The sequence below is a fragment of the Lissotriton vulgaris genome, chromosome 6 (genome assembly GCF_964263255.1).
Source record: "Lissotriton vulgaris chromosome 6, aLisVul1.2, whole genome shotgun sequence".
Classification (NCBI taxonomy): domain Eukaryota; kingdom Metazoa; phylum Chordata; class Amphibia; order Caudata; family Salamandridae; genus Lissotriton; species Lissotriton vulgaris.
In genome coordinates, this window is record NC_141694.1 from 562,222,599 (window position 1) to 562,237,310 (window position 14,712).

The 14,712-nt window shown below is 49.6% G+C and overlaps 1 protein-coding gene across 2 annotated transcripts in view; it reads left to right on the forward strand.

The window, feature by feature from the left end:
- The window catches only part of DOP1A (DOP1 leucine zipper like protein A), a 1,079,867-nt gene that overhangs the window by 321,854 nt on the left and 743,301 nt on the right, over positions 1 to 14,712 (forward strand). The window lies entirely within an intron of this gene.

Here is a 14,712-nt window from a genome sequence, read left to right on the forward strand (position 1 = left end):
GGTTTTCTGTAGATTGATTTCCAAACCCCTTTGCCTACAGAAAAATTCAAATTTATCTAGGACCCGCTGGATCCCCATAGGGGATTTTGAGATCAACAAGACATCGTCCGCATACATCATTGCGGATATCGGACGGTAGGCTAGTTTGGGAGCATCAAGATCTTTTACTGTTGCTAAATAATCTATTAGGCCGTTGATATGAAGACTAAACAAGGTGGAGGCTAGCACGCAACCATGGCGTACTCCACGCTTGATTGGAATTGGTGCGGTAAGATTTCCATCCTTACCGTACCTAATTTGTGCAAAATTTTCCTCGTGTAGCAGTTTGATAAGATGGATTAGGTATGTGGGGGCCCCCATATCGTAGAGGACTGACCAGAGTTTATCCGTAGGGACCAAATCGATGGCTGACCGTAAGTCAACGAATATCAAATAGAGGCTGCCACCCTCCAGAGACACGGTCTTCCAGTATAACATCTGGAGCCTAAGAATTTGGTCGATAGTGGACATTTTTCCCTAAACCCAGCCTGGAGGGGGTAAGTATATTCTGTTCCTCCATCCAGGATTGGAGTCTAAGGAGCACTGCACGGTCGAAAACATCTTTGAGAAATATCAATCAAGCTAATTAGCCTTTAATTATTTGGCATAAGTAGGTGACCCTTTTTTATATATCGGAATTATTTCCGCTCCAGCCCAACTCTGGGGGATCTTCATGCCCTGTAGAATCGCATTAAAAAGAACCCAAAAATATGGCGCCCAGACAGAAGGTTCGTTACGGAATAGGTCCCCCGGAATTTTATCTAAGCCCAGAGCCTTCCCGGGTGCTATTTTAGCTAAAGCTCCCTTGATTTCATTTAGGGATATGATTGCGTTACATGGGAAGTCAGTAACTGCTTTCGGATCTCTCAGATCAGGGGAAGAATCGACCCCCATTAGGCAGTCATCGTCTACGGTCACTAACCACTGTTTCTTCATTAGAATATAAGGATTGGAAGTGTTCCCTCCAAACGTCCTCTCCCAAGTTAGGATCTGCCGGAGATCTAGGGCCAGAGCTGTCCATATTATCTACTCTCCAAAATGACCTCATGTCCCTTGACACAAAAGCACTTTTCAGGTCCTCCCACCTATCAGTTTCCCATCTTTTCTTTGCTTCAACAATCAACGGACGATAGTTGGCCTTGATGGATAATACCAATGCTCTTTTCATTTTACGGCAATGATCATTATACCACAAATGGGGTGGGGTGGGGGGGTTCTTTCTGGTTCTATTATTTTTTTTTGGATAGAAGAAATCTAATGTGGCCTCTACTAGTTTATCATGATTCTTCTTCACCATTTCCAGATCGAAACCCACCCACATTTGGTTTAGTGAGAGGGATGCTCTTTGGAGTACTGGGATCAGAACTTCATATAGGGAGCTCATTTTGGCTTGGGATTGGCTAAGGTGCGACCTTCTCTCGCTCTTCGCCTGCTATTCGAGATGGCCAACCTATGATCTATAGGGTTTTCCATAGCAGTGGCACTCCATTGATTAAAGGCTTTTAGATCCAACGCCAGCGCATGATGGTCGCTATCATGCCGTTGCATAACCCTAAAATCTAGGACCCTCTCCCAGAATTTAGAATCGATTAAAATATAATCTAATAGGGATCCCCGATCATTTCGATAAAAGGTATAACTATTGGACGTTTCAGAGGGGGTTCTGCCATTACAGGCTCTGAGGGAATATTTGAGTGTTAGGCATTTCAATTGCATCACCAAAGGTGTCCATTTTTTCACTGGCGGGCAACTGGTCTCCGGAATTGTCAAGAAATTGTCCTCCTCAAATAAACCACCTTTAAGTAAACCCTCGAGTGGCTCGAATTGGCTGTTGAAATTCCCACCAAGTTCACCATATATTTATCAGCAATGGTGCCTACAAAATTAGGTAATTCCTCTAGCGTTTGTGACTCTTTGACTGAGACTGTAGGTCTTGAGTATACATTAATGAGGGCTACAGACATCTTTGATGGAAAATGTAATAAGACACACAGTATGTCTTTTGACCCTGTATTTATCTGCTCATCCCGGCATCCTAAATGGACACCCACCCACGTGATAAGGCCACCGGATGGTCACCCTCTACCTTCAGAGGTGGCAGGGATGCTAAAGGTGGCAAAGCCCAACCTAGAAATCACCCCTCTAACCCAGGTTTATTGGAACAGGCAGATGTCGATTTAGTTGGTGAAGGAAATCCAAGTGGGGTCCTCCACCTTGTTGTTCAACCCTGCCACATTCCATGATATATCTTTTAATATTAGGGGATTAGTAGATTTTAATATTGTGAGGTCTGCAGCGGGTGAGCGTATTGTTGCTTTTGTTATCCCGCTATCAACCGTAGGGGTTAGCCCTGGTGATAATATGGTTGGAATGTTAACGTTCCTTGCTGGATTGCCCTCATTACGGGAAAGAGCAGGGGAGCCGCTCATGCTCCTTCTGCTTCGATCCCCTTTGGATGCAGTGTGGGCCCTGTTCCCCCCTCAACATGGGTTTCCAATTGTGCTAGAGCAGTTTGTGCTATAGTGGTAGGTGACTTTTCCCTCAGTCAATCTACGCCATCTAGGCAGCTATATCTATTTACGGTAGGTATATTATAGATGGACCTTCCCTGCCATTGCTGAAACACATGTGATCATTGCTCCTTCGCTGTTCCCCTTGCCAAAATTCATTGAAATGAGTATCGGGGGATAAAAATACCCTAGTGGAAGGGCCTCAATACCACTATAATTATGCAATCCCAGAGTATGTCGTTCTGACATCTACCAAGCCAACCCACTCTACGTGTGGTTAAAATTTCATCCACGTTATCATATCTGAATTGTCTATTATTTATCAACCAGTGGACACATTTATTCTTTAGGTCCTGATGGGATTCAAATTGCTCCTTCCTAAGTTCAGGGAAACCTGCAAGGATGAGAACAAATGGGGTAGATGCAGGGGGGAGATTAATGACTTTTGGGGAGTAAGAACAGTTGGTGTCATCTTTTGTTTTAGGAGCACAGCTCCCCACCCGTCTAGAGTTTACTACAGAATGCTCAACTGACAAGTTCGGAGGGGTTAAACCTGTAGGTTAAATTGAGGTAACCGGGAGTGCTTAGCAATTCTATCCCTGTTATCCTCCACTACCTGTGATACCCCTCTTGTGTTTAGAGGTACTGTTTGAACATTAGATTTAGAGTGGACATTGTCAGGAGCATGTTTTGGGGTAGTTCGGGATTTTATTCTATTCTCGGCATTGGTGGAGCCATGAGTTTTGCCCCTCTGTATCCAGTCATTAAAAAGCGCAGTCAACCCCTCAACCTTCTCTTGGAGTAACTTGAGTTCATCCTTCACGATGTCCCTCATTTGGATCTGTAAGTCCACTACCAACTTTGTGACCCATACTGGCTGTTCACTTCCCGTTTCCGCGTTCCCCCCCTTGCTGGGTCCCCACCCCCTTTGTCCCCTTTTCTACCAAATGATCCTGGACCTTCTTCCTCTTTACAGCTGCTTTCGCCATAGGTATAGGTTTGCTAGTCCTGCCTAGTTGAACTTGTAGTGTGGCCCTTACTTCACTTTGGGTGGTTACTTCATTTATTGGTAATTGGTCAATAGGGGAATCGGGCAGCGAAACCTCTGGGATTTGCGTGGATCTGAGATCAGGTGAGGGAATTTATAAATTAGGAGTCAGGGACAAGCGTCTCTCGGTCCGTTCGGATGTCACGGCACCCAGTGCCTTTTCTAGCATTCTGTCAATGGAGGTGGATTTTGGTGTGGGCTTAGGCAGGACCCTCTTCTCCCCATTCTAGCTGTTCTATGTCAAAATTCCCCGTTGACTCTAAGATTTTAAAAATGAGCAAGAGGATGCTAGTCAATTAAAAAAAGGTGTGCAGCTCAATCAGTGTTTAAAGCAGGGCCATGATATATACATTAAGTTTTATAGATCCAAATATGCAAATTATTCCTGGTGCACTTCTTGTGTCCTCCCGATGTGGCCATACTATTCTGTGTTATACACTGTTTTAACTGCAATCCGACAAGACTCCAGTTATAAGCACAATGTTTTAGCATATCATTCTTAATATCAACAGTACCTTGGTTTCAGCATCCCAAGTTTGGAAGTAAGAGAGGTGGGCCTGCCCGGCCTCATCCGGCCTCTGACGTGCGCAGACGGGAGGCCGAGTTTAAGGGCCTCCGACGCCCTCCTCTGAGGCGTACAAAGAGTGCCTCTCGCAGCCCGCTGGGAGTTGTAAGCACGAGGGCTGCGGGCGCGAATGAGCACGGGCCGTTTACCTCACGGCGGCGGCACCACAGGAGAGGGACAGGAACCCCTTGCCCCAGGTTAGTGCTGGCGCTGGCCGTTCCCCTCACGGCTTGGATTCGATGTGTCCACGCGCCCCCCAAGATTTACGTAAGTCCTCATAGGAATATAAAAGTGCGGCATGCAACGTGCAACTATGGTAGAACGTAAGCAACAAGGTTTGGGCTTAAAAGTCCTCAGTGGGCAGCCAGTAGCAGCATGGACAGAGTTAAAGTGGCGGTATATAGACTATATAGGCCGTCTGTCGTCGTGGGCGTGCCGTGCCGCAGGGCACGCTAGGTCCTGGACTTTGGAGTCCTTAGTGGGCAGCCAGTGTCTCTTGAGCCAGATAAAGCGCGGCGTGCAGCGTCTAAATATGGTAAAATGGAAGCAGCAAGGTTGGGCTTAAAAAGGCTTAAATGTCTTCAGTGGGCAGCCAGTATCAGCATGGACGGTGTCTCCCCACTGAGTTTCAGTGCGACATGCAGTGATAAAAGGTTGACAACAGAAATTAGGGTTATTAACCCAGAAGAAGAAATGCAGCGCCAATCCTGTAGTTAAGCGCTGGCTGGAAAAGTCATGCCAAGTTCACAGCGCCATGTAACAGCCTCCACTCACCGGCCCCTCTTTCCCCAGGACGCTCGTAGTACACCGGCAATCAGCATGTCCCGGAGCCCGGGTCTCTATCTGCGTTGCCGCCTGCGCTCAGGAAAGGTTGAGCTATGCTTAGTGATTTAAGGCGATTAGGGCATCAAAGCGACTGCAACATTTTCCATACTTCAGCGACCCCAAAGTGCGGCGTGTTATGTGCATCATTCGGAACACCAAAACGCCGAAACACAGAAACACCAAAACACCAACCACCATTACAAGGATAATATCACTTTCTCTGGTACATGGGCAATCTTCGTACATGCACTGCCCCACTCAGCACTCAATATTGAGAAAACCCTGCTGTTCAGGAAAAAAACATTGTTGCCAAAAACAATGTGTCTAGTTAACTTACAAGTAAACGTGCTTCGCTTCTGATCGGCATGGTTGTCTCGATGAATAAGTGGATTAATGTGTCAATGTTTTGATGACTGGATGGATGGGTGAGTGCATGAAGGAATGCTAATTTACTTAACAAACCAAGTGAGGCCAATCAACTGTGCTTTGCAGACATCCTGCATATTACTGTTGCTAATAAAAACATTGTTAATGTCACTTAACATGCACTCCGGCTGAGTGGAGGGACGCCTATTTAAAGCTCCCTTCAACGCACAGCGGTACCGCGCAGCGGATGCGCCTTCGCTGCGCCTGAGTCGTGCCAGAGTCCTGCCGGTCTGCGCCCATAGCAGGGCCGCGGCGGGACTCTATGCACCTTCCTCGCCATTATGACATCGTCTATGATCAGGTATCAAAGGGAAGAGTTGTTGGCCATTCGGGGATTAATCACTGTCTGTGATCTTCCTCCAGTGGCCCCGACATGTGGCCCTTATTGCTGTACCTGTGGTGGTTTGGCATTGGACACCCCTTTGCGCATTCGATCCTTGATTTTACCATCACGGCAGAAACATATGCAAGGTATGCGGGATCTTAACATCTGGAATTTGAACTTTAGGTCATTTGGTAAAACATTATCAGGAGATATATGATCTTCTTAAAACAGAGTCCCCTGATGTGCTTTTTCTGACTAAAACTTGGCTGCAATACTCGGACTCTTACATATTTAACCTCGCCTTTCCCCCTGATTATGCGATTTTCACGCTTAACCGGGGTACTAGAGGAGGGGGAATTGCAATGGCCGTTAAGCTCTGTTATCCATGCGAATGGAAAGCCCTCAAACTTTCAGGGTGTGAATGTGCTTTTTTTAGCATTTCGTTTACTCATCACTTTTCCTTTTCTGGCCTCCTAATATACCGCCCCCCGGGCTGCGATGCTGCCTTTCGGGCTGCTCTCCCGGATTTAATTAGCACGGAGGCACTAGGATGTGCGAATTTTAACGTCCTTGGTGACCTCAACCTCCATCTGGACTGTCCGTCCCTGTCCTCTATTCGGAGTTTTTTGGCCGATTTAGAGGCCTTGCAGTTTTCCCAGCTGGTGACCTCCCCCACTCATCGAGATGGTCACATACTAGACCCGTTCTTCACCAACTTAGAGGGAATTAGAGTACTCTGCCCTATTCAGATGATTTGGACCGACCATATGCTGGTGAAAATGATTTTTCCCATGTCCGAATCTCCTTTTATTTCTAAGGACAGAACAATTCTTAAACGACATTGGAATAAATTAAAATTAAAGGACTTCTATCATCTGTTGGAGAAGGTTCCCCTGGGCATTATCACCAATGTTGATGGTGGCTACGACTCTTTTTGTGCGTGGATCTCCCGCGCCCTTGATTCCTTGATCCCTCTGGTATGGTCCAAACAGGGCTCCAAGGAGCATAGCCCATGGTACGATAGTACCCTAGTGTCCCTTAAAAAAGCTTGCAGGCAGGCTGAAAGGCTATGGAGAAAATCATTTGATCCGGAGCTCAAGGCTTGCTACTTTGCTAAAACGAAGATCTATCATAGAGCGGTATGCAGAACTCGTGCAGCCTATTATGCTCAAGAGTTTTTGAATAGCCCTAACCCCTCGAAACTTCTATTCAAGGTTTTAAAGGATCTCATGGCTAAGAGGACAACAACTGCAGAAATACTCTCGGACTCCCACTGTGAGGGTCTGGCCTCTTTTTTTCTCGAGAAGGTGCAAACCATCTATCGAACCTTCCCTACGGTTTCGCCTAATCCAGAGCGAGCCAGTTGTATTTTGGGAGATAGTGAGTGTCTTGACACCCTGCCTTCCTTGACAAGGGAGGCCTTTGATCACTTGAGTCTAAAAATTAAGTCGGGTTCCCCTGCAGACCCGCTTAAACCGGCTCAGTTTAGGAACATGCTGCCGCTATGCAGCAATCCGGTGTTGTCTCTGATCAACCTGTCACTATCTTCAAGTGTAGTGCCTATTAGGTGGAAGCAGGCCGTGGTCACACCCATTTTGAAGAAGGCTACCCATGATCCTCTCAAACCTGAGAAATATCGCCCGATCTCCCTGCTCCCCTGGGCTACAAAAGTTGCTGAGGCCCATGTGAACGGCATCCTGGCAGACCATCTTACAAGAGCTAACATCCTAGACCCAACTCAGAATGGGTTCCGTGCAGGCCACAGCACGGAGACGGCCCTACTTTCCATGGTCGAACATCTGCGTTCTGGGCTTGATGCAGGTCGGACAGCGGCACTATTACTATTAGATCTTAGTGCCGCGTTCGATACGGTCTCGCACAGGATTTTACTTCATCGACTTGAGGAAGTAGGAGTCAAGGGCTCTGCCCTATGCTGGTTTCGATCTTTTCTTACGGATAGGACGTTCCAGGTTGCGATTCCACCTGGCAAATCCAAACCTTACCCGTTGGCCCTGGGGGTCCCACAGGGGTCATCGTTGAGTTCCACTCTATTTAATCTTTACGTGAGACCGCTGGCTGCGGTCGTCAAGCAATGGGGCCTGACGATGGTTTCATATGCGGATGACACACAGCTGGCGGTCACGTTGAGTGGAGACTCGGATGTGGAGGCTCTCAGGTTCCGGGACGGTCTACGGGCAGTGGCCAATTGGGTGAACTCTAACTGTCTCCAGTTGAATACTAAGAAGACAGAGGTCATGGTGGTTGGCAAGCAAGTGGGGCTGTGGGGTGACTACTGGTGGCCTTCTGAACTGGGTGTGACCCCTTCTCCGGTATCGGAGATAAAAAATCTTGGGGTATGGCTTGATCCAACACTTAGCTTTATCTGTCACACCAAGAGGGTGGCGGCCTCTTGTTATGGCATTATTAGAGGACTCAGACCCATACTGAAACTTTTTGATGCCCCCACCAGACAGCTGGTGGTTCAGGCATCAATACTGTCCCGGCTGGACTATGCCAGCTTGCTCTTGGCCGGGATAAACCGGTCTGAAATCATCCGACTGCAGCGAGTACAAAACGCTGCAGCCAGAGTAGTGGTAGGTCTGCCTAAGCGGTGCTCGGTTTCAAAAACATTGCATTCGCTTCATTGGCTCCCCGTAAATCAGAGGATTAAATTCAAGGTTCTCTGCCTGGCATTTAAAATCCTCAAAGATACGCCTCCCCAAATCCTTGGGCATCTTTTAACACCTTATGTCCCTCTGCGAACGCGGAGATCTTTAGGTCAGAACCTAGCAGTGGTCCCGCGCTTCAGGTTGAGTAGAATGGGCGGCCGCTCCTTTCGAGTGTTAGCAGCAAAGTGGTGGAACCTGCTGCCCCCTGAGATCCGGGCAATTGATGATCTCTTTCAATTTAGGCGCGCCATCAAAACCTTTCTGTTTGCTTAGTCATAGGTTGTTTCTGTGCCCTCTCTCTTTCGATGTTGTGTTGTGTTTACCTTCTCATGGCGCCAGGACGCCCCTTCGCTGGGGCAGCTGTGCGCCATATAAATAATAATAACATAACATAACATAACCAGAAGCACATGTGCAATATTGATTCATGCGTTAAAAGCATGTAAAAACAATATACCTTTTTCAATGAGACATTATAACACATACACCATAATTGACGTTGGGCCTGAGATCATAGTTCACATCATGACTGACTGTTCCATCGACCAGTCCTGACACCCAACTAAGGTTGGCTCTGCAATATCCATGAATATGACCAGCAGTGTTTGTGGATCTCTGATTGTAAAACATCGTGTCACACATTAGGGTGGGGCCAGTAAGCATCACTGACCTCACAAACCAACCTGTGAGAACGTGGCAAAGAGTGGGGATAGGATGGAATGTTTTGGCAAGGTGTCTTAACCTCACTGGAGATTGTGGGCTGCTCAGGATTTTGCCTGCCAGCTTAACTAAGCACCATGTATGTGCAGCTGGCATATAGGTAGCGTGAGATCTAAGTCCGGTTTTTGCAGCATTTTGTGTTCTTTAGCCAAGATCAAAATCAAACCTCATGCTTAATGAGACAGTTGATCACATGAGCGTGTTGGGGCAATGCATTTTGTGTCGGTCATGTGATATATCAAGCCAATGGAGTGAATGTCTGTAATGTTTTGTAGATGACATGTATTTTGTTTTCTTGTGTTCTTTCACTGGCGGCAAGGAGTTCTTGCTGAGATTGTGGTGTTCTATAATTTATTCCGGGATGGCATATCTGAGGAGTCCTGGTACTCCTCTGGCTAAATGAATCTTTTTGAAAATACCTGTGTAATGACCTGCGAGACACGTGCTAGTGTACCGCAGGAAGCTGTCATCCCAGCCACTCCCTTGAGGGCTGAACACACTGCACCCCCCACACCCATCCATCAGGGGTGCCATGAGTGGCCCCATCAATAAAAGGGTCCGGGTGCACGCGCTCGTGGCCAGTTATCAAACTAATCCCATGATGTCTGTGTCCCTCATTTGCATGATGTGGGCCTGAGGCCCGACACCACACTGGAGACGAGGAGGGTCTGCCCGCGTGTTTGTGGGCGTAAACGCTGCGGTTCCTCAATGTAGAGACCGAGCCTATTTCCACCACATAGGACAGCCAGCTGACGGTGGAAAAGAGGAGGGTGACTGCGGAAGCATGGTCACTGTCGTCGGCCCTAGGCAGAACACAGGGCGAGTGGCGCTATCGGCAGAAGGCGGAATACACTGAATACCGGTTCCACAGGTCAGATAAGCACTGCCTGCATCTCTCTGCCGTCCTGCCCCAAGTGCCGTCATGGCGCAACCAGGATAGAGGTTGCACATGCCCCGATCCAGTGTTGACTCCGACCAGGAGCATTGTCAGCTGCAGGTCAATCCAGGTGGACTCCATCGCATGTAAGGACTATCAGGATGACCCCATAGGACAGCGAGCAAGCCAGACTCCTGAACCACCACCAGGTCTGAAGAGCACCACGAGGTGCGTGCCGGCACTGGTGCCTCCAGCGCTCCTACTGTCTCCCAGCACGAGTAAGCTAGCAGCAGCCCTGCCTGACGACACCCTCCCTGCGGCGCGTGAAGGAAACCACCATTGGCTACTCACACCGCACGCTCTGCCTCCCTCGCAGCAACCTGCTGTATGACCCAGCGGGCCGCGCCTGCCCCCGGTATTGCCCCCAATACAGTGACGAGGACGTTCATCGTGCAGCAGCCCTGGGAACAGTAGGAGAAAGTGCCTGCTCTCGTCCCGGACATTCCTTGTCAAAAAGAGAGACCCCAAGCACCGCAAAGCCCGTACCTAAGGCGGCCATCTGCGCGTAGTTGAGAGTGGCGGCCCTACAGACGATCCAGTCCGATGCATCAGCGCAGAAAGGGGGCCTGAGACTGTAGAGCCCTCCTGCGCCCCTGACAAGATCAGACCTGCAGGCTGGTGCTCATACCTCCAGGGGCCTGCACCACATAACGGACAGCCGGCAGAAAATGGCCCACAGCGCCACCTAGCACCTGCACCCTCCGCACTCCCTGCAGCAAGGGAAGGCCGATGATCACCACAGGTAGGACTGAACCTAACCCAGCGAGGAAGCTGCGCATGCTACACAGCCACTGCCTCATGAGCACTGGAGGGGAAGTGAATTTTCCCTGATGCATTAACAGATGATGCGCACCCCCTGCAAAGTAAGACTGCAGCGCGAGGGAGACTGCTGCAGCACTTACATGCAAAGTTACTGCATTTGCCCACCGGAAGTCATCAGGTGCGTCCACCGTCTTGAAAGAAGGACGAGTTGTTGGTGTCACATGGCTCTGCACCGGCATGTTCAGCCACCCCCAAGGCCACCAGCATGAGTTAGGACTGCCGTGACTGCCGAGAAACAACACAGCGCCACCTGATGGCCTCCCAGAAGCAACGCTCTGAGAAGCAGACATACTGCCAGGCCTGAGCAAATTGCCAGCAGTGCCCTCACAACCTGTTCTCCCCAGATCCAGGCTCATGTCCCGAAGAACAATTAAGCAAACTGACTGCCCACAGCGACCAACAGTCAAAGGCACAACATTGAGGAGTGTGGCTGCAGTGCCACCTGAAGACTAAGGGTACCAGAGCACAGCACAAGTCTACAAATCAATGGCCACATGTTAACAGCCTTGTGTAACCATACCCTGGTCAACAAATAGTACGCTAAACTTCCGCTCTCATTGCAGGCATGCAACACAGTGGTTCCTGAAGCACCGCAAGACCCTGCTACCAAGAAAAAAAAAAACAGTTACCAGATCCAAGAGTGCACACCGCCACTAGAAGGACTGCCTGCTCTCACACCCAGTTGCTGAGACAGACTGCACCGGGCGCAGCAAGACGTGCCCTCAGAGAGAAATGCCCAGGGAGTTGCCCTCTGCACCCTGCAAGTGAGAGCAGCAAGGACACTTTTAAAGACAGCAAAGTCTCCAGGTAGCGGCCACACCTTGAGACACAAGGGAAACTAGAGCCAAGTGCGCACCACCAGAGGTTGCCTAACTGCACCTCAAGCAAGGACACGGCGACACAAGCCCCCACTAGAAAGAGTGGACAGCCAGCCGAACAGCAATGTCTCAAGGGAGCTGTCCCCACCAACAGCGCGAGAAAGACTGGTGCAGAGCGCGCACCACACATGGCTGACCAAACGCCACCACCCAAGATGTGATCGCATCACTTGCTCCCTGCTGGTGAACCAACACAATTGCAAGCTACAACTCAGCCACACCCTGTGCCAGACGAGAGCGCCACACGCCCCTGGCAGTGAACGACCACCACCGCAGGGAGGAAGAACAGGCATGCCAGGTGCCAGAGGAAAGCGTTCCAGAAGAAGACTGAGTGCACTAACCGAGGTGCGTGCAGAAGACCGCACCAGTGAACCTGACGCACGAGCAAGCACCCAAGAGATAGAGACATCTCCACAAAGAAACACTGCTGAACGCAGTTAGGAGAGCACGCACATCTCCACCGCCCCCAGTGATGCCCCGCAGTGGGCCGAAGACAACCCAGTGTCCTCCCTCACACTGCCTCCAGATGGAGTTGTCAGTGACCCACGACAGGCAAGTGAGGAGTCGCACACTCCACATGGCAGACCGCCACAACATCATGCGCTACAGCAACCAGTGACACGCGACCAGACGTCCGGTCGCCCAGCAAGCAAGGAGCGAGCCGAAGCGAAGGCAGAGGCCAGCGCCACAACAGCGCCGCCTCGAGGTCCAAGCGCAACTGCCTCGAAGAAAGAAGAGAGTGACAGTTCTGCCTCCCCGAAAATCGGAGGAACACAGGTGGGCTGAATAGACAAACAAAGGGAGAAGACCGAGGACTCACAGCAAGCCAAGAGCACACCCTGACACACCAGACAGCCACCAACGTGGACCAACGTCCCAAGGTACAGCCTCACGGATGAACCGAACATAAGCTGCAGCAAGCGCAGACCGCGACTCATCCCAACGCTTCCCCAAGCGACCGTCCATCCCCGAGTGTTGGCAGTCTAAGTCGAGAGGCATCCCTGCTCCAGTCCGTCAATGCCACGGGTGAAGACCAGCTCTGAGTGCCCGCCCTCACACGGCAGTCGGCAGTGGCCCCAAAACAGGCAAGAGAGGATCCGTACACTCTACGTGTCAAGCCGCCACCGATGATCAACCTCAACAAAGCGGAGACACCTGGCTGCTAAGTCCCTCCTGATATCCAAACTCTCCCAGCAAGTCACCACCACATGTCATTCCGACTCACCACATGGCTGGCAACCGTCATCATGCCAGCCATCAGCACATGCGTCAACACCACTACCAGAGCACAAGTAGACTGGAGTCCTACACCGTTGCCACACCAGCCGACCAAAAGAAATCAGAAGCCACCTGGGAACCTGCCCTACACCTGAACCGCGGCAGCCTGTGCAAGTCTTTGCCAAGACTCATCCACCCGTGAGAGTTGTGCGTGCGACTAAGTAACAGCTCCTCAGCGGTCCTGCAGCTGCCCCAGATGGCACCAAGCAGCCCCCAGCGCAGCCCTCCTACAGTCCCGCAGCAACCCCAACAACGGGCCTCCCCAGGCGGGGCAGCGAGAAGAGACATTGCCCCACCGACAGGTTACCGGTCACAGCCAAGCAGTTCAACAGGGACAGTCAGTCCAGCAACACCCCTGTGAATTCTCACTTGGAACTCCATTTGAACTGTTTAGAACTTACCACAGACCATCACCAACGTCAGCAAAGTGGAAGCTATGCAAGACAGCAAGACATGTCATCGTCAGCGTACTGACTGTATTCAGCGGACGTCTTCGAGCCAGGGGTCATGTCCTGAACCCCTCAGGTTAAACTACGGGTGCCCGCCGAGAAAGTTCTGCTGCTAGCAAAGTCACCAGCCCATGTCTGATGTCGTCCGGCCACCTGACTCGAGAGACTGATGGACCTGTGGTATCTAGTTAACTATTTGTTTTATTCCCACAGGTTGGACTAACACTTTGTTTGTTCCTCAGTAAAGTTGGGAGAAATGTAATGTCTTGCGAGACACGTTCTAGTGTCCCGCACACAGCTGTCATCCCAGCCACTCCCTCGAGGGCTGGACACACTGCACCCCCACACCCATCCATCAAGGGTGCCACGAGTGACGTGGCCCCGTCAATAAAACAGCCTGGGTGCACGTGCTCGTGGACCGTTATCACACTAACTCTCATGATATCTGTGACCCTCATTTACTTGATATGGGCCTGAGGGCCGACACCACAACCCGTAACTTTTTCCTGAACGTGGTTTCCTGGATAGCTCAGTTGCAGACCAGGGTAAATATTTTAACACTGTACTATCATACTGAATGGCTGTTGTTTGTCAGACAGCAAGAGCCTATTGTAAAGACACCACAAAAAATAGCAAATCTGTGCAGCACAGACTTACACCTAAATTTAAATGGTTGTGAGTCTTTTCAAGGGTTAAATGAATCACAACGCACTAATGCGCACATTGTAAAAATGCATATTTACTCGTGGTCCACTAGGAGACAGACAAACCACTAGAGTCAAGTATACATGGCAGGAATGAGTCACCCAAAAATTATTTAGCTTTTTCTTTTTCTGTTTTCATGGGATAAACATTTAGGGCTACATATTTTGTACCTGGGACGAAACATTAGCTCCTTGACCACAGTTATGTCCGGTGATCTTACCCATTTTCTTTCCTATTCTGTAAAGGGACTTATTATGCTTTTTGCACATCTACCTTTCTAGGGTGTAGAAAGACTGTCATTACTTTTGTAAAGATCTGCAAACATACTAGTTTGTGAGTGATTACCATTTCGCTAAGCAACTGCCCAGGAATGCTTTGTTTCACCCCATCATGTAATTTCACCCCAGGTAATTTTTGTGCTTGTGTAGATTCCATCAGTTTGCTGTAAAAACTCTGTATATTGACCCTTAGGAGTGACAGGAATTTAAACGGTTTGAAAAGTGATCTTGCTCATAA